The sequence below is a fragment of the Ixodes scapularis genome, unplaced genomic scaffold (assembly GCF_016920785.2).
Source record: "Ixodes scapularis isolate PalLabHiFi unplaced genomic scaffold, ASM1692078v2 PGA_scaffold6__148_contigs__length_123643588, whole genome shotgun sequence".
NCBI lineage: Eukaryota > Metazoa > Arthropoda > Arachnida > Ixodida > Ixodidae > Ixodes > Ixodes scapularis.
The window spans coordinates 38,485,305-38,508,570 of record NW_024609881.1 but is presented as its reverse complement, the minus strand read 5'-3'; the positions used below and the strand labels follow the sequence as shown (position 1 = coordinate 38,508,570).

The 23,266-nt window shown below is 47.2% G+C and overlaps 1 pseudogene; it reads right to left on the bottom strand.

Moving 5' to 3' along the window:
* Positions 1-4,228: 4,228 nt before the first annotated feature.
* Positions 4,229-12,089, bottom strand: LOC121838466 (annotated as a pseudogene).
* Positions 12,090-23,266: the final 11,177 nt, after the last annotated feature.

The following is a 23,266-nucleotide window of genomic DNA, read 5'->3' as shown; positions in this document are numbered from 1 at the left end:
CATGGACTGTAGTATGTGCCTCCAACTATAATTACGCTTCTCCATTCTGATTGCAGCCCGCGGAAGTTCCGACTTGGCAATCTTGCAGCATGCAGCAGTCGACTGGGGTAGTATTATCAAAGCTGAAGAAAACATCCGGTGCAGAGCACATTCCAGACTTGATCTGCGTTGTTTATTGAAACAGTTTCCTGTTTGTTTGTTTGTTTTTTATTTTGAAAATGCTAGTCCTCAAAGGCAATGCCCAGACATTTTTAAGAAACTTCTACACATTATGCGATCGAGCATGAAATGTGTCCCACAGTGGATACAGTAAAACCTCAATTATGCGTCCCTGGTTTACGCACGACTGCACGAGTCAGCAGAAACTCACTGATTTCTGTTGAAGTTCCACGGTGATAATAAAGATTGATTGACACCTCTATTACACAATTTCTAGGTTACATTTATATTTGCAAGAGGGTTCTAGCTTCTTCAGATTCCAGCAGATTATCAGCTTAAAGGCTATTTAGAAGTTCAGCATATCTTTGTCTAATGAGGCTGAGCACCGTAATTGTTGTTTTTTGGATCATTTATTTACAAATACTGCTGATCCCTATCAGGGATCGTAGCAGGTTGGAAGGTAACATAAAACGAAGCGATATAGTACCAACGAGTTATTAGTCACTCATTCAGAACACAAAGCGGAAACAAATGCATTTACAGTGTCTTGGTTAATAATTTTGTAAGGAAGCCCATTCCATTCTACAATCGTTGCAGAAAAAAGGAGAATTTGAAAACGTTGATGCGCGGTCGGTAAGGTGTAATCGCAAGTGGAGTTCTTCCTTGGGTGGCGTAACCAGTCGAGAAAGTGATGTATTCGTCAACGTTAATTTTATATTGTTCCTAAATAATTGAAATAAAAAACAAAGTCTGCATACACGGTTTCGTCCTTGAACCGGGACAAACCCAAGCTGTTTGCTAAGCTCGGAAACGGACACCTTCTTATAGGCGTTACAAATGATTCTGACAGCTTTAATTTGAATTCGTTGCATACGATTGATTCCTACGTGTGTAAATGGGTCCCAAATAATGTTTGCATATTCTAGGGTTGGCCGGATAAGAGTCTTGTACGCCAGGAGTCGAGTATCTGAAGTGGCTGATTTTAGTGTTCCTCTGAGAAAAAATAATCTACCGAGGGCGTTAGAGGAAAGTAAATTGATCTGTTTATCCCATCTAAGATCGGAACTGATCCAGAGACCCATATATTTTAATCCAATGCTTTCGCGCAGTCTCCTGAAAGTCATAATCGAGGCACCACAATATCCTCCAGCTTTGAGAATGCCTCACCCGGTTAAATGCTGCGCGCCCTAAAGTGGCTGAATGAGAACTTCCGGTGGCCGCATTCGTGGAGTGCGGCAGCATCACTCGGAAAATCGTCGAAAGATAGTGAACCCAATACACTATTCCCATCCAGTTCCCAGAATTAATAAGGCGTGCTTAGAGGCAATGAGGGATATCTTAGTTGCAGAAATTGTTTCCTGGGCTCTAACAGAATTCTATTTAGGTTATGAAAATGATCAGCAGAAAGCAGTCCTGACATTGTTGGCATGACCTAAGCCTGCATGAACAGACATTTACAATATTTAATAATAAAAAAAAACCTTTTGAAGAAAGAGGGCGCGTCTGCTGAAACCTTGCAAACCATGAAAAAAAGGAAGCCACCGAACTTTAACGACACAACAAAAACAGAGACAACACGATACAAATCAGAAATTAAACCAACAAAACAGTTAGCACTGTTTCAATAAAGTCCAATGCCTACCTCCTCACACATCCTGGTGGAATGTAGACACTTAGGCCTCACATTATAAGGGCAGCAAGTACAGCTAAGGTTCTAATAGTTGAGCCTCTTTAATGAGCACATTTTTTGCTTGAATTTATGTTCTCGTTCACACTTCTAAAAAACAACCTTGCTGCCGACCAATTCTGCTCGCCAAAAAAAGACCGAACTCTTCAGGCTTACTATTCCCTGCCGTGCCTGCATGATGTACCGTGGAAATCAGTTTCCTTAGTACAACCCTGCCGTGCCAGTGCATGTCGGCGGAGGAAGTTAGGAGGTCAGCTTTTAACAATCCCCACACATTATTTAGAGTAGGTGACCTATGCTCTTTGCTAAGTGACAACCAAGAAATATACGAGCATCGAACGGAAGCTATCCACGGCACTAAGGTCTGATTTTCGTCTTGGCAAAAGTGAAGGAGCTGAAAGACTGTTTGCAAACATGTTGCCTGCCAGTGCGAGAAAAAGAAGAGTTTGTGGAGTCAACGCACTGGATTCTCTGTGACCAAAAGGGGGACCGAGCAGAGCACAGATTTGAAGATCATGAAGATTAATCATTAGTGAAGCACCATCGTTTAGGTGCGACTCGTGTTCTCACCTAATGGGCAGTCAAGGCTGACACGACACTCGTGTTCAATCCGCGCTTCGCATTGACTCCTTTTAGGTGACATGGAGAATCGGGGCTAAGGCCTCGAGTTTGTCTAGGTTCTGTTGGTTACGCCTGCCATGAAGTTTCAATCACCGACGAAAACACAACAAAAAAGACATTGATGTGTCGTCTGCTAAGCGAGATGTAAAACGATCTGTGAATGTCTGCTATATCACGAAGGATGCAATAGAACTTTTTTAAAAGCTGCACCTGCCTCTGCTGGCACCAAGAGGATGTGTGCTGTCGCAAACCGGCTGTAGCTGACGACAAAATAAGGCCGAGCAAGATAAGGGAGGCAAGCGGCAAGACTATTGCAAGCTGAGGAGGCATGTGACAGAGCCTTGCACGAAACTTCCTCTCGTCGCCGAAATTTGTTTTCCTGCTGTACATAAGCTGACATTGGGTGCGACATTTGGCAATACAATTCCTGCCTTCTGTTGTAATTAAAAAGTTTTCTTCAGCAAAAAAAAAAAAAAAAAAAATCAAAAAGGTCCTTGACCGTTCCGCTTGCCACCGGATATTCAGACTTCTGACGCCCAGCGTCAAAAGTCTGCGATTCTGGTTTGAGCATCAAAATAATCTGCTCAAATTTTGACGCGCGGCGTCAAAATTTGGTGTGAACGAGCCGCTAGGGTTAGGAAAAAGACAAGATAAAAGATTCACACCTTTAACCGCGATGTTAAGAAAGAAAATTGTTACATACCATGTTCTCCTGAACATCCTCTTGAACCACAGGGCCTGCCACTCCACGAGTCTCCATAGCCGCAACAAGGGGTGGCACACCTGCCGGTAGGCAGCATCAAATTATCAGAAAATTACTGGTTAACAACAGTCAACACTGGTATCATAGGCGCTTTGAAGTTACACAGAAGTGACACCTGGTTTAACAATAAGGAACGTTGAAAGTGCACACTATTAAAGCAGACACTGCACTAAACTTGCTCCTAGACTTCAAACTTTCTCTTCTAGTGCACATTCAGTATTTTTGTGCATATTTCACTGCTTTCGACACGGGCACTCACTGTCAACACGCCGCTTCGCAAACAGCTCCCAAATCGAGACAGACTGCTGCTGCCACTCCATATCATACTATGAGCGGCCTCATTTCACTTATGTACAGCTGCAACTTTAAAGAGCATTGCACATGCTATTCCTGTAAGCAGAACAGCAAATTGAGGCATGAAAATTGACACTGTGTAAACATAGAGACAGTAAAACTCCAAACCCAAGCAGCGTCGGCTCTCGCACAACAAGTCAGTGCTTCACCGTCACAGATATTGGCTATCCTGATTTTGAAGAAGTCTTTTCTGTATCAGCATTCAGTTTAAATATGAAGAACTTACGGAATCACACAGAACGATAGCAGCAGTAGTACTCATTTTGGGATACGAAGAAGCTTGTTAACCATTTAACGCAGGAAATTAAAGCAATGTGTTCATAAAAAAAATGTTTTAAACTTTCTTTTTTTGCTTTGTATGCTTGTTTGTAAGTACGGCCTACGGGCGCCGCCATCTTGCTTGCCGAGGTGTACTTAGGTTCACTCTGGGCCGCGCTATAATCCGAATACAACGCCGTCTCAAGGCATCGTAATTGTTATAACACAGCTCACGCGCTCTCCAGTTAGGAAGATGGCGGTGCCCAGAGGACTTACCTGCAAATGTGTATATTTAATCGATTACTAAAGTTATTTTCAGTGCAAATGAACTTCTCAGCAAAAAAAAAAAAAATTTTATGCCGCGAGTTGGCGACCTCGGGCAGTTAGGCCTGGACAAATAGGTTATACTGTTTGACCTTACGTCCGGATGCAGACGACGCTACGTTACAGCCTCGACCTCCTGTGCTCTGGCCTCGGCCGCCCTAGCCTCAGCGTGGTCTGAACCTGCTCCATCTTGGCTTCAGCCTCGGTGGACCTGGCTTTGGCCTCGTTGGCCCTGGCTTCCACCTCATTGTCATGGCCCTGGCGTTAGCCTCGTTGACCCTGGCTTTGACCTTATTAGCCCTGGCTTCGGCCCCGGTCTCAGGCTCGCTGGCCCTGGTCTCGACATAGTTGGCCCAGGTCTCGCCTGCCCTGGGCTTGTCCTCCTTTATCCAGGCCTCCTTGGACCTAGCTTCGGCCTCTTCGGCAGAGGCCAGGGTCGGTACAGCAAAGACATGCCTTTGAGCTTGTGATGCAACGTCCTCAGGGTCCCCAGGAGATGCACCAGGCTATAAACAGCAAATATATGCAGTAATGATAGATTATCAGAGTTGTGCAACAAAGTATAACATTGGAAGTCATAAGCAACTGCTTCTCAGAAGTGACCTCTGACAAACCCGCAAAGTTGCATTCCCATTGTCCACCAACTTTTTCTAATGCTGAGGAAAATAGCATCATATGTCATCTGCCCTAACAGCGCAAAGGTTACTGAACGAGTATATCTAGAGTCTCCAATTGCTTCAGTGGTCTAAACAGCTTGCAGTTGGCATGAATCAATAAATGATAAGTACAGTTGAAAAAGCAATAATGACATTGATAAAAATATATCTAACCAAGCACCAAAATGGCAACATTAAATGAATACTGATATGCTCTCCATAAAACTAATACTTTCTAACAGAAATGCTTTTACACATACCCCGTTACCTTTCAGCTCCTGGCAAAGCTTTTTGAGAAGCTTGTCCTTCATAGTTCCTTTTTTTCTTGTGGACTGCTTCTTCTGCAACGAGTGATTTCAAGAAAAAAATCAGCAAGATTTTGCAAAATTTCGCAAGACGTTGCGAACGTTGCTGCCTGAAGCGGCAGGAACACAGCGTGGTTCATGTTTCGAAGTTCCGCAATTATAAGACTGCGCCATTGTGAACTCATTTCCTTGGCGTCACACTTCGAGCAGAGGAAGCCCTTGTCGAAAAAATAATGAGCGACGCACTCAGCCGGTCTGTGTCCGCCGGAGCATCATCTCGTAGAGTGCGAATTGTCGTCATCGGGGAACACCATTTGTAGTTGTTCTGCCCATTTCGACAAGGTTTCCACTCGGTTCCCGGTCGTTGGATGCCACTCGAGCCGTCCCGCTCACCTTCGGTGATGCAACAGCGAGTGTTATTCCATCACTCCACCCGGACTGCGCTGCGCCGCCACCGTGTTGATATGCGACACCCAGTCCCGGGCACTTCCTCATGGCGCTCGCTGCCGACGAGGAGTCAGAGAAGGCGGGAATGAACGCCGTCAAGTCCGGCATCGCGGTCACCGATGCGAAGCCCGGTTGCGACGCTAGGGTCCATACGAGCTCACGGTCCGCGGCCATGGCTGTGCTTTCTCGTCGAGTCAACGGGAACACTGAACGCCCTCCCCTCGGTGGCGTAAACAATGCACGCGCACCACCGCCCGTGAAGAAGACTCATGTTCGCCGGCGTGAACATAGCTGTCGCAGCCACCACTGTTCCGGGAAGGCTCAGCGGTAATCCCACATCTGTATGCTAAAGATTTTGAAGTACTATCATGAAACATTCATAAACAAAATGGTTTATTTAAGAGTAAAGCTATACACCAACTCATGTTTACAAACAAACCGGAGCGCCCCTAGCGGACGCTACCGGCGCCGCGCATGCGCGGTGAACGGTGGGCAAGAAGCCCGCCGTCGCCCATAAACAAACCATTGAATTGCGTTGTTTTCGGCGACGGTGGGAGTCCCCGTGCTCTTTTTCGCGTGGGAATTGTTTATTCTACGTCCTCCTAACAATGTCTGACTACTTGAGCGGCTTCAGCAAAATTAACGAGGCAAAACTTTGCGTGAATAATGTGACTTGCGGCGATTCATTTCACGTGGACGCCGCAGAATGAACGCTAAAGCCTGACTCGCACGATGAGATTCTGCTCGCTATTTTCAGTCGCGACGTCGCTCGGGCTGCAAAAGCGTGGACCGTAGCTGAGATGATGGACGTCGATACCGAAAACCGCAAGTAGAATCGGGCATTACAAATCGGTGATGCCGACTGGTAACAATGATGAACATCTTATGGTATCTACTGTTTACATTTAGCCTACTTGCCCCAACCAACCTTCAAGAGTGTTTTGAGGTCTGCACTTAGTTCTTATCGCAATTACCGGGTCAACGTTTGGTTTACGGGCCGCTGTCGTTTGAACCAGCTGACGACAAAAAGCAGACAAGTTTGAAAGAGCAGACGACAGTTCGAACGCTTGCGCAAATGAGTGCGACCGCTAGAAGCACCGCGTCCCTTGGAATTTCAGGTTCTCAGCGTCTGTGTGAGTCTGCATACTGTTTTTCGCGTTGGAATTTTCTATTCTACGTCCTCATAGCAATGTCTTACCACTTTAATCACCTGAGCGAAGTTATCAAGGCTCGTTACACCGCTAAATTTTGCGTAAATAATTTGACGTGCGGCGATTCATTGGCGTGAACGCCGGAGAATGGACGCCAAAACCATGATAAGATTCTTCTAGATATTTTCGGTCGCCACGTCGCTCGCGCTACAAAAGTGTAGAAGGTAGCGGCGATGATCGACGTCGATACTGAAATTCAGAAGCGGGAACAGACCAAGCGTAACAAGTCGGTGATGGCCGATGGTACCAATGATCAACATCTTGTATCTACTCTTTACACCGGGCCTACATAAGTCTTTTGAGGCCTGAAATTACTTCTTATTGCAATCACCGGGTCAAAGTTTGGTCTACGGGCCGCTTTTGTTTGAACGAGCAGACGACAAAAACCAGGCTCGAAAGAGCAGACGAAAGTTCGAACGATCATGCGGCCGTGTGACTTTGAAGACGCACTTAACCCGCGGGTGGCCCGGACAACTTGGCGGTCGTTCATGTTGGAACAAAATAAATACATCTGCCGACCACAAAGTGTTTCCCGCACAAGCAATCGTAGTTCGACAGCGTCTGGTTTACCCTTTTCACGGCTACTATCCACGTACTCGGACGAACGGAGCGGGCAGAAACACATGAAAACTGATCTTCAAACCTTTCCAGAATCTTTTGGTACAACCCCGTTAAAGCATTTTCACGAGAAGGCAGGTTTTTTTTCTGGTTTATCCTGAAAGAAAACAAGAATGCATGTCTCGCACGGCGACTTCTGCCCACCGCCCCAGACGGGAAGTGCAACCGACGCGCCACCACCACGGCGTGACGTGGGAGAGTTGAGTTCGTGTGTACGCACTCCGGAGTGCACTTTGGACGGAAATGGCTATTCGCGACTCCAGCAAAACGGACGCCGCCAAGCGGGAAAACCGGGAACCAGTCGGTCCAGGTCGCTCCGCGCCCCGCCGCGTCTTTGGTGGCTTTCACGGACACGTGCTGTCGGCGCGGGGGCGAGCAATGTAATTTGACGAAGGTCCGAAAATTTCTCAAGTTTGCCTGAGTGTTCATTAGTGTGGTGAAGCCTCAGTAGATTGTTTCTTTCCATCACGTGTTTGAAAGCCCGTTTACTCCATAACACACGGGCGCGTGCTTTAAACTTTTTTGGATGGGGAGGAATCACGGAAAAACGTTTTGATTTCTTGTCTGTCTCTAATCACATTCAAAGTGACGACTGCTTGTTAACTGATAAGTCGTTCCTATATAAGGATGTAGAACAGCGGACTGAGGCCGACAGACGAAGTGTTTCACTGGAGGGAACACCAATGTTGCAGTCAAGTGAATGGGAAGGTTCGAGTTCGATAGCTGCTTTCCTTGAGTTCGGTTGTGCTCGATTAGCCTCAAGTTAATTTGAGCCACTAACGCCGGCCGGTGCGTTGGCTATTCATCTTGGCTGCTTTTCGGCGAAAAAGACCACACTGAAGGAGTTGGGCTAGTTTCGCAATTACTTGATCCAGAAAACCTGCTCGCTGCATATGATTAATGAGGGAAATTATCTGCTTTGATAAGGTGGGGGAAGCGTCTCGCAAAGTTAGAAGCTGTCACGTCATTAGGATCTATCGCGCCTCCAATATTTGTATTATAGTCCCTGTCGAAGCCAGCAGCAATATACGTCTACATTGCTCAAATTAACCGGCCACAAAAAAAAAAAAAATCTTATTTTATCTTTCAGGATTTGAAGTCAAGTTCAATGTAGAGAGTTCTGAGTGAATTTCCAAAGAAGACTCTCCTCAGTTTTTTCGCTTTCGTCTCCGTTCTACCGGCTAGAACCATTTGGCTAAGTTTAAGTAGTATCTCTCTGTCTGTCAAATATACTTTTATTCAGCAGTTCACCTAATAGTTAGTCAACTAAGTTCATATTTCAACCCGAAGAACATACTAATATCGCTTTAGTGGGACCATAGCACGTAATATAATACATAATCCGCATATTCGTCAAAATGACTTCCTGATGGCTACTAAAACCTGAATTGAAAGACGAGTATCAGCTGTTTAGTGAAGCGCCAGAGGGTTAGCATGCTGCTTGGTTCAAGAAGCGCTTGCTTAATTTTCGTAATTTTCCTGCAGCCTGTGTTCTTGACCGAGCAGACGACTGGAGCTGTTTCTTGAAACGCAGACACGCACAAAAGCTCAATTTCGCGGAAAGATAAGTCGCATGGTCGAGGCAGGCGAGTTAGCTAAAAACTACTCTCGGTGGAACAATTTTGTAGCCCTCGCCGCTTTCCTTAGATGATCATATTACCGTTTCTCCGGAGCCCATAGTTTCGGTTTTGAACAAAGTCTCCAAAACAAAACTTTGACAAGAAAAGAACAAAAAACACCGGCAAAACAAAACTATGCTCGGCAAGTTTATGCGTACCGGCTGCACTTAACCGCCTCAGTTCAAATACCCATAAAATTGGGCATTAAACAAAAGAAAATATGTTAAATTGAATGCGCCACCCATTCAGGCGGCCCGGCCGAGCCGACGCGACCTGGACCCAGCCGCCATGTTTGTTTTGTGGTGGCGCCCCCTATAGGTCGCTGGAGTCGCGAATACGCACCCCGCGGAGAGTTCATGCCACTCGGGCCACCCTTTTCGAACGGCGCGTGTATCACTGGGGAGCTCGTTAACAGCCCCCCGCGTAGAACTGAATTAAATGTCGTATGAATAACCCCCGCGACACATGGTACGTAACATTTTATTTCTTGATTGGACGCATGTCTTGCATTTAGACGTGACGATAGGAGGATACGTCAACACGCACCGAGTTAGAACAGATTTCACGACTAACGCGCTGCTGGTTCAACTCCTCAGCCGAATGTCATGTCAACGTCTAGTCTAGTGTTCTCGTGGTTGACAAAAGAGACGAGATACAATCGCGCATCTCCAGCGCTTTAAGCGGTCGAGAAGGCGCAAGTGCTCTACAACTGGAAACTGCGAAATTTCCCATGTCTCTTGCTGGCACGAAACGATCGTTTTCGGAGATCGGCAGCTTTCTTCCAGATTCTCGAGAGCACAAACAACGGTGCGGCAAATATATTCCCATGATTTGCGCCTTGCGAGTGAGCTGCGGGCCATATCCTTTTCCAACATACAATGTAAAGAGCGGCTGTCACTTTTACAGCGATGTTCTTGCCAATTTTGACGAGCCCTCACCGTCAACGAAAAAACGCCAACAAGGGGAGAGGGAAGAGCGACCTGGGGAGCGCAAGGAAACAAAATGCGCGCGGCATAGAGCTTCCCGATTAGTTGCCGCTGGCAAAAGGTCATCCGACTGACAACCTATCGCGATAGCGATCGCGTTTTGAGAGTTATCTGGCCTTCGTGTTGCTAGGAGACTTGACCCACAGTTTATCATATACAGTTTGCCCACTGTAGAATAAGCCCGTGGTAATCCGGAGGCATGGTGTAGAGAGTATTTTTGCATGCAGCGGCCCTCGCCACATATCGCGAACTAAACCACTTTTTATGCTTTTGTTTTGTTGTTTTGGTTTCAAAGATGGCGGCCCCCATGGAATTTTGGTTTCCCTGTTCCTCGCGTTCTCACGTTGCATATTGCTTTATTTGAAGCACCCGACACAGGACACCAATGCTAGGCGATCACATTCAGACAAGAAAGCATTTTTTCACGTAGGGGACTGTTTATTGCATCTCTGCATGGTATAATTCAATCAAAAAGAGCCACAAACGTAGCACATATACAGCCATAGAACAAAGTTTGCACGGATGCCGGTCAATTTACAAACATCAAACAGAGCCGACGACACTTCTTTTTTTTTCGGGGTATTGGCATGCTATGACAGAAATATTGTGAATGGCAGCTTTTAGGGCAAGTGTGAAACTCGATGATCGAACACACAGCTTAGAGCAAAACACATTTTGACAGGTCACAAGGACATCAAGAGGCATGAAATATCGAGCACATCAATTCATATATCTACTGCACAAGTAAACAATACAACAAAAACTCAAAACTGCATGCACACAAGATTATCGACAGCAATTAAGAAACTGTTCTCCGTTTAAACAAAGCACAGGCTTTTTAGAGCGCTCGGAGCTCTTTTACTGATAAAGGGAATGGCGCATATGACGTGTCGTACAAGGTTTCTTAAATGGTGAAATTCTCTCTTTTAGTTTTGTGCGGACTAATACCATGAACAGAACAGAACACGTGAGAGAATTTGAGCAGCACCATCCCCATGTTTTTTTTTTTTTTTTTTTTCTTTAGTTGATGTGAGCACTTCATCTTTCCCGAACACCGATTGACAAGGAGACGTACTGCCGTTTTCAACGCAACAATTCACCCAGGAATCTTTTGTTTTTCTAACAAGATATGAACTATGGGTTGTACCTACCAAAACCATCACATATGTTTGCACTAGTTGGGTGCCCTTATTTCAAGGGCACTACTTGAGAACATAATAAAATGAACGCGATCAGTAATTTCTAAATCGAAACTTGCGACGCCGGAGTGCGCTCAGCGACTCCTTCAGTTCCGTCTGGGCTGCATCAGTTTCGAGGCCCTCTCTACGTGTGCAAAGCCGCGGTTACTTTGTTGCCCACGATTCCGAATAGAAAGACGATTCGGCACTAGCTCCATTGATGCCAGGAGGAAAATCAGCGCCTCACAAAACTTAATATACGCACGTTTATAATTCACCATTATATAAGTCTGTGTAACGGCGAATTCCTCACCGATATTTGCCACGGAAACGGCGACTTTCAGAGAAGCGAAGTATAATATATAACACAATGCTATTTGCAAAAACAAAAATTAGATTAGACAGCTTACCAGCTTCTCAGTTGGTGTTTTATTGTCAGCTTCGAATGCTTCTAATTTAAACGCCAAAAACGCAAGTGTACCAGAGTGTACTCCGCAATCTCCACAGCAGCAGCCTGTCGCCCGGCGCCTCGGCTCCTCTCATTGGCCATAACCCTGAGTAACCGTGTAACGGTTTTCGGTCAAGCATCTTTTATTCCTTCCAGAAAAAAATCGAGTCTCTTAAGTTAAAAAAAAAATAGCATTACTGGTGTAATTCCTTTGTTTTATAACGATTACTTTTACAACGCGTTTTGTAACGAGAAATCAGACACATAAAAAGTGTTTTAGTTCGCGATATATGGTGAGGGGCGCTGCCTAATGCCCAATTACCGGAAGGGGCCTTGAGTGGGACCACTGTATGCTTATTCACTGTGACTTGACCTCCTCACCTCCTACACTCCATCATGGGGATCTTGGCCAGCTTCGGCTGGCGTGTGACGATGTCTTCGTTCATTCGCGCCATTTTAAGCAGGATCGGGTTCGCGGGTTAACGAAGCGATGCTTGGCACGTAGGTGCAGGCTGCAGTCGCAAACCAAGCGCACCTGCCCGATAAAGGTAAGTCTACCGTTTACATGCATTCGTACGATGCTGCGTTTTACGAGGCATGGGCCTGCCAGTTGAGGACGTGCATTCCTTTTTCTCGTCTTTATGTCAGAGTTTCCCTGCTTTTCGATTTGTGTCATGTGTGCGCGGTGGCGTTGCCCGGTTCAGCGAGGGTGCAAATGGGCACGAGATCGCAGCTTCGAGACGTTCTTGCGTAGAATGAGCACTGCCTTGCAGCCTGTATAAAACTGGCGTCGTACAGAGCAACGGGTCCCTATCGTTTCGCCGAAAAGCGGGTTTTGTGGACTGACGTTTCATAGATACGCGTTCGTCGACATTAACGGCATTAACGTTCCATCGACACTCGTTACGCGAATTGAACGGTGTAGGGACATTTAGTCACGCGTGTATCCTACATGTACTCGCCGCTTTGTGGCAGCACTCTGATGCGGCTCATTACAGAAAAAAAAAAAAAAAAAGCTAATGTGGGCTGTCGATGAAACGATCTGTTAATCAAGAAATCTGGCGATAAATGATCCCGTATCGATAAAAAGTTGTTCAACTGCAGAACAAAGTACTCGCGCTCGCACGTATGGTTATGCAGGACGATTTTCATGCGGATAATGGGACGAAGATGGGGCTTCGGGACGGCAGCCTACAGTTCCTAAATAGGCTCCCAACGGGAACCAGAGTTGCACGTCTATTTTTCACGTGCCGCCGCGCCGCTATTCGCCTAGATCGATCACGTGAAAAGCAAATTCCAAGTGCCGTGGGGGAAAGCCACAAATACGGCCGCTTCGCCGACGCTGCACGCGCCCTGCCGTATGTTCCCCTGCTCCTGTCACCTTCTCCTCCTTTCCTGTTATCCAGGAAAAAAAAAAAAGAAGAAAGGCGGCGTGCGCGGCGCCGCTTTTCGAGCAGGACCTCCGGGCTGTGTAGGAAAGTCGGCGCTACGGGGATGAACACGCAACTCTGGCTCCTGTAGGGAGCCTACACAGGAACTCTAGGGCAGCACAGAGCCATCTGTTGGAGAGTTTGAATAGGCGAGCATCTCGCGGCCAACCACAGCCCCTCGCGGTGTTCGTGAGCTCTAAAAACGCAACTCAACTAATTTAGGCCGTTTTAGCGTCACTAGTGTGGAAAGGTATACCTCTTGGCGACTGAAAACTTGGCGCATGTGAGGTTTTCGTCCTGTCCATATTAAACGGCAGGATAAACGAACGTGCGCTCCAAACCAGAGCAAACTGCATAGTTGCGATCTGCGAGATTGAAGGCTTCTATTCAACGCCTTAAATGTCGAAGTCTGCTGATTGGTCGATGCTGTGTCGCACTCTTAGTTTACGCTCTAACCATGGAGGGAATATTCAGCGCTGTTGGCGGCATTTGCTACGCTCTTTGGCCAAACTCTCCCAATATACGGCTCTGGGGCAGCATTCACCACCTTCGATGTGCGTGGTGCTCAGTTTGGCGTTACTTTGAGAGCTCGATTCGGAAACATTTACAGTGGCTGTACCTGCGGACGCACGCTTTTGAGAAGCTCGAGTTTGGGTAAACTTGAATTGCCATGTTGCTACCCTACACATCAGACTCTTGGGCGAAATGTGTTAAGGTAGACTACTTGTTTTATTGCATTTATGGAGCATGCACTTTGTCACACCACTGCACAAATTAGGTGTTGAAGTGTTAATGGTTCAAAAAGGCGAAAGTGTCTCCTTGTGCTTGTATGCGCGCGATATCACGCATTTGTGAAGTGTCTGAGATTACATGAGATGCTTGGTTAGATCACGTCTCCTAAAGACATGAATGTCTAACGCACAGGAGAGAAGCTCTGCTTGTAGCACAGATGCAGCCATTGTACCGAGGCACTGTCTGGCAAGGTAAACTATCAACTATCCTGCCAATGTTTTTTGTCAGATTGTTTAGAAAATATCGTGAAATTAAACTGGGTGCTTGTTAGATCACGTGTATTATTGACTCGAATCCCTAATGCGCAGGCGAAAGGCTCTGCTTATAGCATAGACGCAGCCATAGTCCCGATGTACCTGTCTGGCAAGGTAAGCAATCAACTATCCTGCAGACTGTTTTCCTTTTTCTTAGGTTGTTAAGCGTAGATTGTGAATTTAGGCTTAGTTCTTAGTTAGACCACGTTTACTAATGACTAATATCTGGTGCACAGGCCAGAAGCTCTACACCTAGCACTGATGCTGCCATAGTCCCGAGGCACCTTTCTGGCAAGGTGAGCAATTGGCTATCCTGTGGACCCCGTTTTGTTTTCTTCATTCCTTGTCAGACTGCAGACTGCTAAGCTTATACTCTGTGATTTGGCTTGGTACTTGGTTAGATCACATGTACTAATGACTTTAATCGCCGACACACAGGCCACAAGAAGACGTCACCGTAGTCCCGAGACACTGTCTGGGAAGGTAAGCAATCAACTATACTGCCGCACCAAGTCTTCATTTATTTATTTTTTGCTTGCGGGACTGCTAAGCATTTATTGTGAAATTAAGCTCGCTTCTTTGTTAGATCACGTGTACTAATGACTAATCTTGGATGCAAAGGCTAGATCTGCACAGTGCACGGACTTCACAGCCAGCCCTGATGTACCGTCTGGCAGTGCACTGTAAACGACTTAATTTTCGCCAGGACCTAATTTTCGCGATTTTCGCGAATCGCCTGCAATTCGCGAAAAATAGGTCCAGCGAACGATTCCGGTAAAATGTAAATACATTGGAATCTATATTGAGACCTCATCCAGTCGCGAAAATTAGAACCCTGGAATCATTTGAAAAGTACAAATTTGACCTAAATCGCGAAATATTGAGCCCGCAAAAAAAAAGTCGTTTACAGTATGTAGTCGACTATCCTACGGACACTGATTCCTTTTTTTTTTCTTGTGACACTCCTCAAAATATTTTGTGAAATTGGTCTAGGTACTTGTTTAGGTCATATGTTAATTTTTAATGCACAGGCGAGAATCACTCTACACGTAACACATTGCCACACCGTTGGCCCAGGTACACCCTTCTGCACTTGATGTTCCAGTGGACGCTGCTGCATTTTCATATTTTTGTCATGCTTGCCAGACCCCTTTACATAACTTCTACATATATAAGAAACACTACATAATTGCTTCAAATATTCACAATGTGAACATTTCATATGAACCAGAACTGTCTTAAACATTTCACATTTAATGGTTCACGGGTGCACGTTCCTCATAGTCATGTTCAGAATATTGTTGATTCTTCATCTTGGGATAATGTAGTTTCTTCAACCTCAGCTGGAGCCAATTTACCTGTACCCACAGATTTTGTAAAGCGCAGTTCCTCCTAAAAAAAGATGCTGTTGGCCATGTGAAGCAACAGATTTTAGAGCGCAGCTCTTAGGCGCCCGTTTCCGGCTGGGGCGGCGTCGCCGTTGCCGTCAGCGTAACCGCGCGGTGCATTATGGGTAAGTTTCCCCGCAAAATTTAGCGGAAAAATTTGCCCGCTAAATCTAGCCGAAGATATTCCCCGCAAGATCTGTCGGAAAAATTTCCCCGCTAAATCTAGCGGAAAAGTTTCCCGCTAAATCTAGCGGAAAAGTTTCCCGCTAAATCTAGCAGAAAATTTTTCCCGCTAGATTTAGCGGAAAAATTCCTCTCTAAATCTAGCGGAAAAATTTCCCCCCTAAATCTAGCGGAAAAAGTGAAAGCCGTGTACAACTCCGTATAACGCCGAATTGGAGCGCAGCTCTTGAGGAGGAGGAGGGAAGGGTACTGAGGGGAGGGTAGACCCCTCCTCCTCCTTCTCCTCCTCCTCCCTCATTCTTTAATATGCTCCGGGGGGTCACCTGACCTCGGGGAAGGGGGTCACGTGACCTCGGGGGGGGGGAGGGTGTCGCATGACTTGGGGGGGGGTCACGTGACCTCGGGGAGGGGGGGCCACGTGATGTCGGGGTCACGTGACCTTGGGAGTTCACGTGACCTCGGGGGTCACGTGACCTTGGGGTGACCTTGGTTACGCCGACGGCGACGCCGCTCAAGCCGGAAACGGGCGCCTAAGAGCTGCACTCTAAAATTTCTCTGGGGGTCACGTGACCCCCCGATGTCACGTGTCCCCCCCCTGAGGTCCAATGCACACCCCAAGGTCAGGTGACCCCTCCCGAGAACACGTGACCCTCAGTACCCTTCCCTCCTCCTCCTCGGGAGCTGCACTCTAATTCGGCAGTGCAGGGAGTTGTAAACGGCTTTAATTTTTTCCTGGCATTGCTACATTATGTGTTTTAGAGCGCAGCTCTTAGGCGCCCATTTCCGGCTTGGGCGGCGTCGGCGTCGGCGTCGCCGTCGCCGTGGGCCTAACCAAGGTCACCCCAAGGTCACGTGACCCCCCAAGGTCACGCGACCCCCAGGTCATATGACCTCCCAAGGTCATGTGACCCCTCCCGAGGTCATGTGACCCCTCCCAAGGCCACGTGACCCCCCAAGGTCACGTGCCCCCTCCCCCGTTTACTCCAAGGTCACCTCAAGGTCACGTGACCCCCCACGTGACCCTCCAAAGTCACGTGACCCCCCAGGTCACGTGACCCCCCGAGGTCACGTGGCCCCTCCCCGAGGTCACGCCCCCCCCTACCCCCGAAGTCACGTGACACCCCCCGAGGTCACGTGACCCCCTCCCCCCAAGGTCAGGTGACCCCCCAGAGCCTATTAAAGAATGAGGGGAGGAGGAGGAGAAAGAGGAGGAGGAGGAGGAGGGGTCTACCCTCCCCTCAGTACCCTTCCCTCCTTCTCAAGAGCTGCGCTCCAATTCAGCGTTACAGGGAGTTGTTAATGGCTTTCACTTTTTTCTTATTCCTGCAAAGGCGTTTGGGGCAAGTTGCTTTGTAATTTATAATCTGAGCCCGCCCTATAACAAAATCTATCTTAGTCACCGGCATTAAAAAAAACTGGTTTAAAAAAGGTCACAGACAAGAATGACAAAATCAGCTCCTCTCACGAATCCCTCCACTCTCCAATTTAGCAGAGAGAACACTGTGAAGGAGTTAGTGAAGAAAAAAGTAAAAGCCGTTTACAACTCCCTGTAACGCCGAATTGGAGCGCAGCTCTTGAGGAGGAGGAGGGAAGGGTACTGAGGGGGGGGTAGACCCCTCCTCCTCCTCCTTCTCCTCCCACTCCCCTCATTCTTTAATAAGCTCCGGGGGGGTCACGTGACCTCGGGGGGGCCACGTGACCTGGGGGGCCACGTGATCTAAGGGATCACGTGACCTTGGGGGTCACGAGACCTTGGGGGTCACGTGACCCTGGGAGGGATCACGTGACCTCGGAGGTCACGTGACCTGGGGGTCACGTGACCTCGGAGGTCACGTGACATGGGGGTCACGTGACCTTGGGGTGACCTTGGGAGGGGTCACGTGACCTCGGGGGTCACGAGACCTTGGAGTGACCTTGAGAGGGGTCACGTGACCTTGGTTACGCCACGGTGACGGCGACGGCGACGCTGACGCCGCTCAAGCCGGAAACGGGCGCCTAAGAGCTGCGCTCTAAAAGTATGGTCCTGTTCCATCCCCTCATACTATGGGCGACTCAGAAGCTTATAATGCGACAGTTTGAGATGTAACCTCAAGGAAAAACAGGGTTAATTTTGGGCAGACGCCTTTTGTCAAGCATGCCATGCAGTCTTTACCGGTCTGTAACTCTCTGGTTCAACGGGACTGATATGTTTTTGTTAGCGGCGTAAATGATGAATAAAGAGTTCGAGGTAAGGGGAACAGCATAAAATGGTACAAAAAGGGAGCACAAGCATAAATTACCATTCATATTCGCCACAAACGTCACCCTCCCCACCGAGCACCATCTGGGAACAATTGTATATCCATAACTATCTGTATTCCTGAATACTTCGCCGGTTTCGCAGAAGTATCTGGGGGATATCCCACTACATAAAAGACAAATGTATATCAGTATCTGTATTTTGGGCCTTAAAACACAATAAACTCTGTGTTATACTATTTGGAGTATCTCTGCCCAGCCCTGGTTTATAGCACATTGATTTATTCTATAATATTTATTATTTTCCAGGTTTCCAGGTACTTCGGGAAAATCCATCTATCTGAAGGCCGAGACAAAGGTGCAACCAGCGGCATCGCACCGAAGTTGCGAACTCTTCTTCAAGTGCTTTGACACCTGTGAGTGTACCGTCCTTTCATCAATGGATCTACTGCTATATTACCCAAGCATCAAGCAGAATGCAGGTGTTAGCAGTATACTTTTCTAAAACAAATACCTAAAACATATGGAATCTTGCACGCGATTAAGCTAAATGTGAGCACGTGAGGCACGGTAGAACACCTATTCCTGCATTCTCCTTGAATCTGGGGAAATATAGCAATAGGTATATACACTCCGTGTCACTAGTTGTGCGCGGTGAAGGCGAAGGCAACGTCAGGTGAAGAGAGAAAAGGCAAGCACTAGGAAGGCGGGAGGGAGGACTAGGGAAGAGTGAAATCAGTACGATCTTTAAATAGGAGAGGAGGTACTCTCTTCACCCGCCTTTCTAGTGCTTGCCCTTTCCCCTTGCCAGTCATTGCCTTCACCTGTACTTCACGCAACTAGTAACTCAGAATATATTCATTATAATGCAGATCATGATGCGCTAGCAGATAATAGATAACGGTTGATAAAATTAATCTCTTCAGTGCCTCAACACGCAGCCGGGGTCTTGCTTAGACACAGCCCACAGGAAACCGGCTGCAAGTTCCCGTTCTCATGACGAGCATTACGAATGGCATGCATTATAATGATCTCACTGGTTGGTTGCGGTTTAATGGCGCAGCAGTGACCAAGGCTATAATGCGCCAACAACTAGGACTGTTGCTGAAATCAAGGTTGAAGAGAAGAAAGAGCTATACCCTACTGAAAAAAACCATTTGGCGCCTATATGAAAATAAACGGGTCCATACCGGTAACAGTTTAACCATACTGGTCACCAGTTTGTCAAAGGGGTCGCCCGTATGGCTCAAAGGGGTCTCCCGTATGAGCCATAACGGTCACCTATTTGGACAAACAGGTCACTCCTTTGTCAAACGGGTCGCTCGTCTGGGCAAATGGGTCGCTCGTCTGGGCAAATGGGCGACTCGTTTGGGCGAAGTTGTCGCACGTTTGCTCAAACCGGTGACCATGTTGCAAACTGTACCGGTTTAATGAAAGGGCTCTCCGGAGCCCGTTTGATACTGAACGTACAGATCGGCGGCGTGGGCACGCCTAGCGTTTCATCCGTGGCAGCCAATGTTTCCTGAAGGTTGGAAGCGCCGGTTCATCGATTTCAGATCGTCCGCGTAATGCAAGCCCTATTGGAAAAACCAGCATGAAAATTAAACTGGCCAAGCTGGTAACTAAGCTGGTCAATCTGGTCAATGTGGTAGTCAAACTGGTTTAACTCGCAATCAAGCTGGTTTAAGCTGGGCAAGCTAGAATTTCAGCTGGTCAGTCTGGTTTAAGTAAAAACCATCATGGTCTCACTAGAATCTGGTTTTAGATTCAATCTGGTGTAGCTGGGAGCCAGTCTGGTCTTAACCGGTCAAACTGGTTTTCCATGGAGCCAATGTGGTCAAGCTGGGAGACAAGCTGGTCATGCTGGGAGACAAGCTGGTGAATCTGGTCGGACTAATGATCGTGGTGGTCAAGCTGGTCATGCTGGGAGCGCGCACGCCAAGGTCGGCTAGAGATAGCCGAACTGGCATTGCTGGGAGCGCGCGCGCCAAGGTCGGCTTAGGCTGGAACGAGGCCACGTCATGTTCTTTGTCCTCTCGTTTTTGGTAGACGACCGGGCGCGTCAGGCGCGCTGCAAGCTACCTTTGTGTGCGAAAAAAGAGAGAGAGAGAGAGTGGCAGGAACGGAGAATTTGCGACGCGTTTGGCTATCTTGGACAGATTTTCGAAGGGACGGCTGTGTGCGCGTTGTTTGGAGACTAGTTAAATGACGGTGCAAGCGAAGCGGATTTTGGGGGGACAGCGAGCGGCAGTCCGTTCAGTGCGGGAAGATGTCGGACGTCCCGACTGAGGCGTCGCTTCATGTCTTCGAACGTGTGTGCGATCAAGAATGACGGCGGTGCCGAGGAGTATCGCCAATGCCATCCAAGCCACACGGATTTCCTCGCCTCAGCCGACCACGCAAGTTGCCTCTTCGCTCCCATCACTGGCGGGACCCAGGTTCACTTCTGTCATCCGTGTAGTATTTTTGTTTGCTATTGCCTGTTTTTGGCGTGTGTCTAGTATTTTTCGTGTTGAAAGATAAGCAATCTGGTTTTATTAACATTGTAGGCTTTGCACCGAGAACCACTGTCTGTGCGTCGGTTAGTACTGTGTCAGCGCCGAGGATGTGTAGCATCTGAGTTCATGTGAGGCGGCCGCAAGTACGAAAATAATAAATTGGATGCCGAGTTGGCTTTTCTGAAGAGCTCGGCTTGTTTATCCTGTGTATTCATTTAACCAGCATGAACAGGAACTGACCAGCATGCCAAACTGGGCATGCTTGGGCATGCCCAGTTTGGAGCTGGGACCAGATCAACCAGCATGACCAGTATGACCAGATCAACCAGCATGACCAGCATGCCAAGCTGGGCATGCTGGGGCAATAACCCAGCTTGAAGCTGGGACCAGCTTAAGCTGGTTTTTTCAATAGGGAGTAATTATATTTATATTTCAATTGCGGTGATGTTCGCTTATCCTGCAACTAAAACTAACACCTTTTTTGTTGTTGTTTTACGTAAACGCGCGACGTTGGTGAGCCGATATTTTTGACAGAACTTTAAAACTTTTTTCCATCTTTGTTGCCTCAATTTACTTATTCAGCTCGAATCTCGCTCGCAGAAGATGCGACCGCGTGAAAGAATGTACGTGTGGACTCCGTTTCACTTTAATTCAAACGCAGTGAAGGTAGCACGCGTACACGCGGCTGCAAGAACATCGAGCATTACGAAAGCACGCCGGCCGTTGCAGCAGTCAAACTACGAGCCCGCGCTGAGTACTTTCTTCGCTCGGGCGCAAGCCGAGCTTCTGGCCGCCCCGCCGCCATTTCCAAGGTTCGAGCGTGCTAAAATGCGCGCGCGCGTTTTTTTTTTTTTTTTTTTCGAGGTTACAAAAACACATCTCACTGGTATGCCTGGGGAGAGGGAGAGGGGCCGTACCTGTGGTCCTCGCCCCCTACCTCCCCTCTTGTCACCCGTCACGTGACCCGCACCATCGCGCGACCTACACGCTGATAAGCATCGAGATCCGGAAGGGTGCGCCTAGCAGCCGCTTTTTTCTCTGTCTGCTTGTTGTCAGTTCCAGCTCGAACTTCGCGCGTCCACCTGCTTCGATCTGTCGCCTAACCCTGCGGTCTTATTAGGATGTCTCTCGACAACGTATTGAATGTGCACCAAAGCTATCAGTGTTCGAAAAGTCCTACGTCCATATCGGCAACAAGCGATTCTTCACTGAAGTCAGGAATTCTCGCGGTTTGTTTGGGTTCGGCAACTGACAGCTTGTGCGCCAGATCGCGTTGAAACTTCGAAGAAGCCGTTCCCTCGCATTTGTGTTTGTGTGGTTGTCCTGCTTTGACCGTGTCGACAAATATCACGGATTACATCTTTCAAGTCTGCTATTTTTATGGTAAGTGCACTGCAACCTACTTCTTGGCAACGATTGACCGTTCTTCCACTACTATTCTTCCAGATTATCTAGATAATTATGCAGCCACAATTCTCGCGGCAGCCAGTCAAATAATTTCCCGAAAGTCTACCTTCATAGTCTAGAATTACCTCGGTTCTTGTTTGCTTTGCTATCTTCTCAGTTATATAAAAGCTTAGAGTGCGTCTCACATTTCACAGATCGCTTGCACGTTTGTACTTGTCTACAGAAGACGTAATAAACTTTGAGGAGAATTGAAAACAATCTTTTGTGCCGGTTTTCCTGTCCATTTGCAAGCACCTACGTGAGCACATTTGTTCTACGTGTTTCCTCCATGTTATAAATAGGTTTATGAGTTTCGGAACGTCTTAAATAAGTTTAAGATAACCAACCTACCAGACGATCCCCGTTTAGGGCTAGCAAATAATTTCCCGATTCGAATGGCACGTTTAAACGTGTGGTCACGTGCAAGGTCGAGCGGCCACCTGTATCAAACGGGCACCCATTTCAAACGGGAACCTGTATCAAATCGGTACCGTTTCGAGCGGGTACCGTTTCAAACAGCTACCCGTATCCCTTTATCACGTTTGATCCAAACGGGTCGAGAAGTTTGCACCCGTTTGATTTACCAGTTTGCCACCCGTTCGAATTTCAAATGTTTTTTTCAGTAGGGTAGTAGCTTGTAATTTAATAAAACAATGATCATGAGAGTACAAGCGCCTAAGATGTGGCAATGAATACGACGAACTATTAAAATTGTAGCTGGTCCAGGATTCTAACATCCTTAAGAAAGTTGAAAACACACTTGTGTGGAATCAACGGCTTATCGCTGAGTAAAAGGGCGAGATTTAATGGTGTATGCTCTTGGTAAACCTTAGCAAAGTGTCTGTGGCCTTCTTGGTCATACAAAGGGCATACAAGTAAAATGTGCCGGATGCTTAATGGTATGTGACAGTGTTCACACTCTGGAGCATCCTCCCCTCGCAAAAGGTGATAATGATCTCATGTCGCCAAATCATTTACGATCGAAACGTAGCTTTGCTCTTAAAACATAATCACATAGTTAATATTGTTCCGTATTGATTTGCGGCGTGCTTTGTTTCTATTTTTCCTTTCAGCCTTTTTGCAGCATTTAGCACCCATACGACAGTTCTGCTACTAGGCTGTTCTTTGCTCAAGCATAAAGCTCAACTGCACAAATTCTCGCTTCTCAGAAGCAACCACCAAATATAAAGCTACGAGCTCTGGATTCTCGCCCTCAGAAAGTATCATTATTAAAATACAAGTCTTTTTTTTAGGTTGGTGCTATCAAAAATTCGCAGAAAAGCAAGAGCTGTCGACTGAAAACTTTCTTTCGAGACATGTTGAGCTTCAATAATTTCAGAGTGAAGTAAGCAACAAGAACGACAGTGTAATTGCTCTCTTGTCCTCTTAAAAAATGCCGGTAC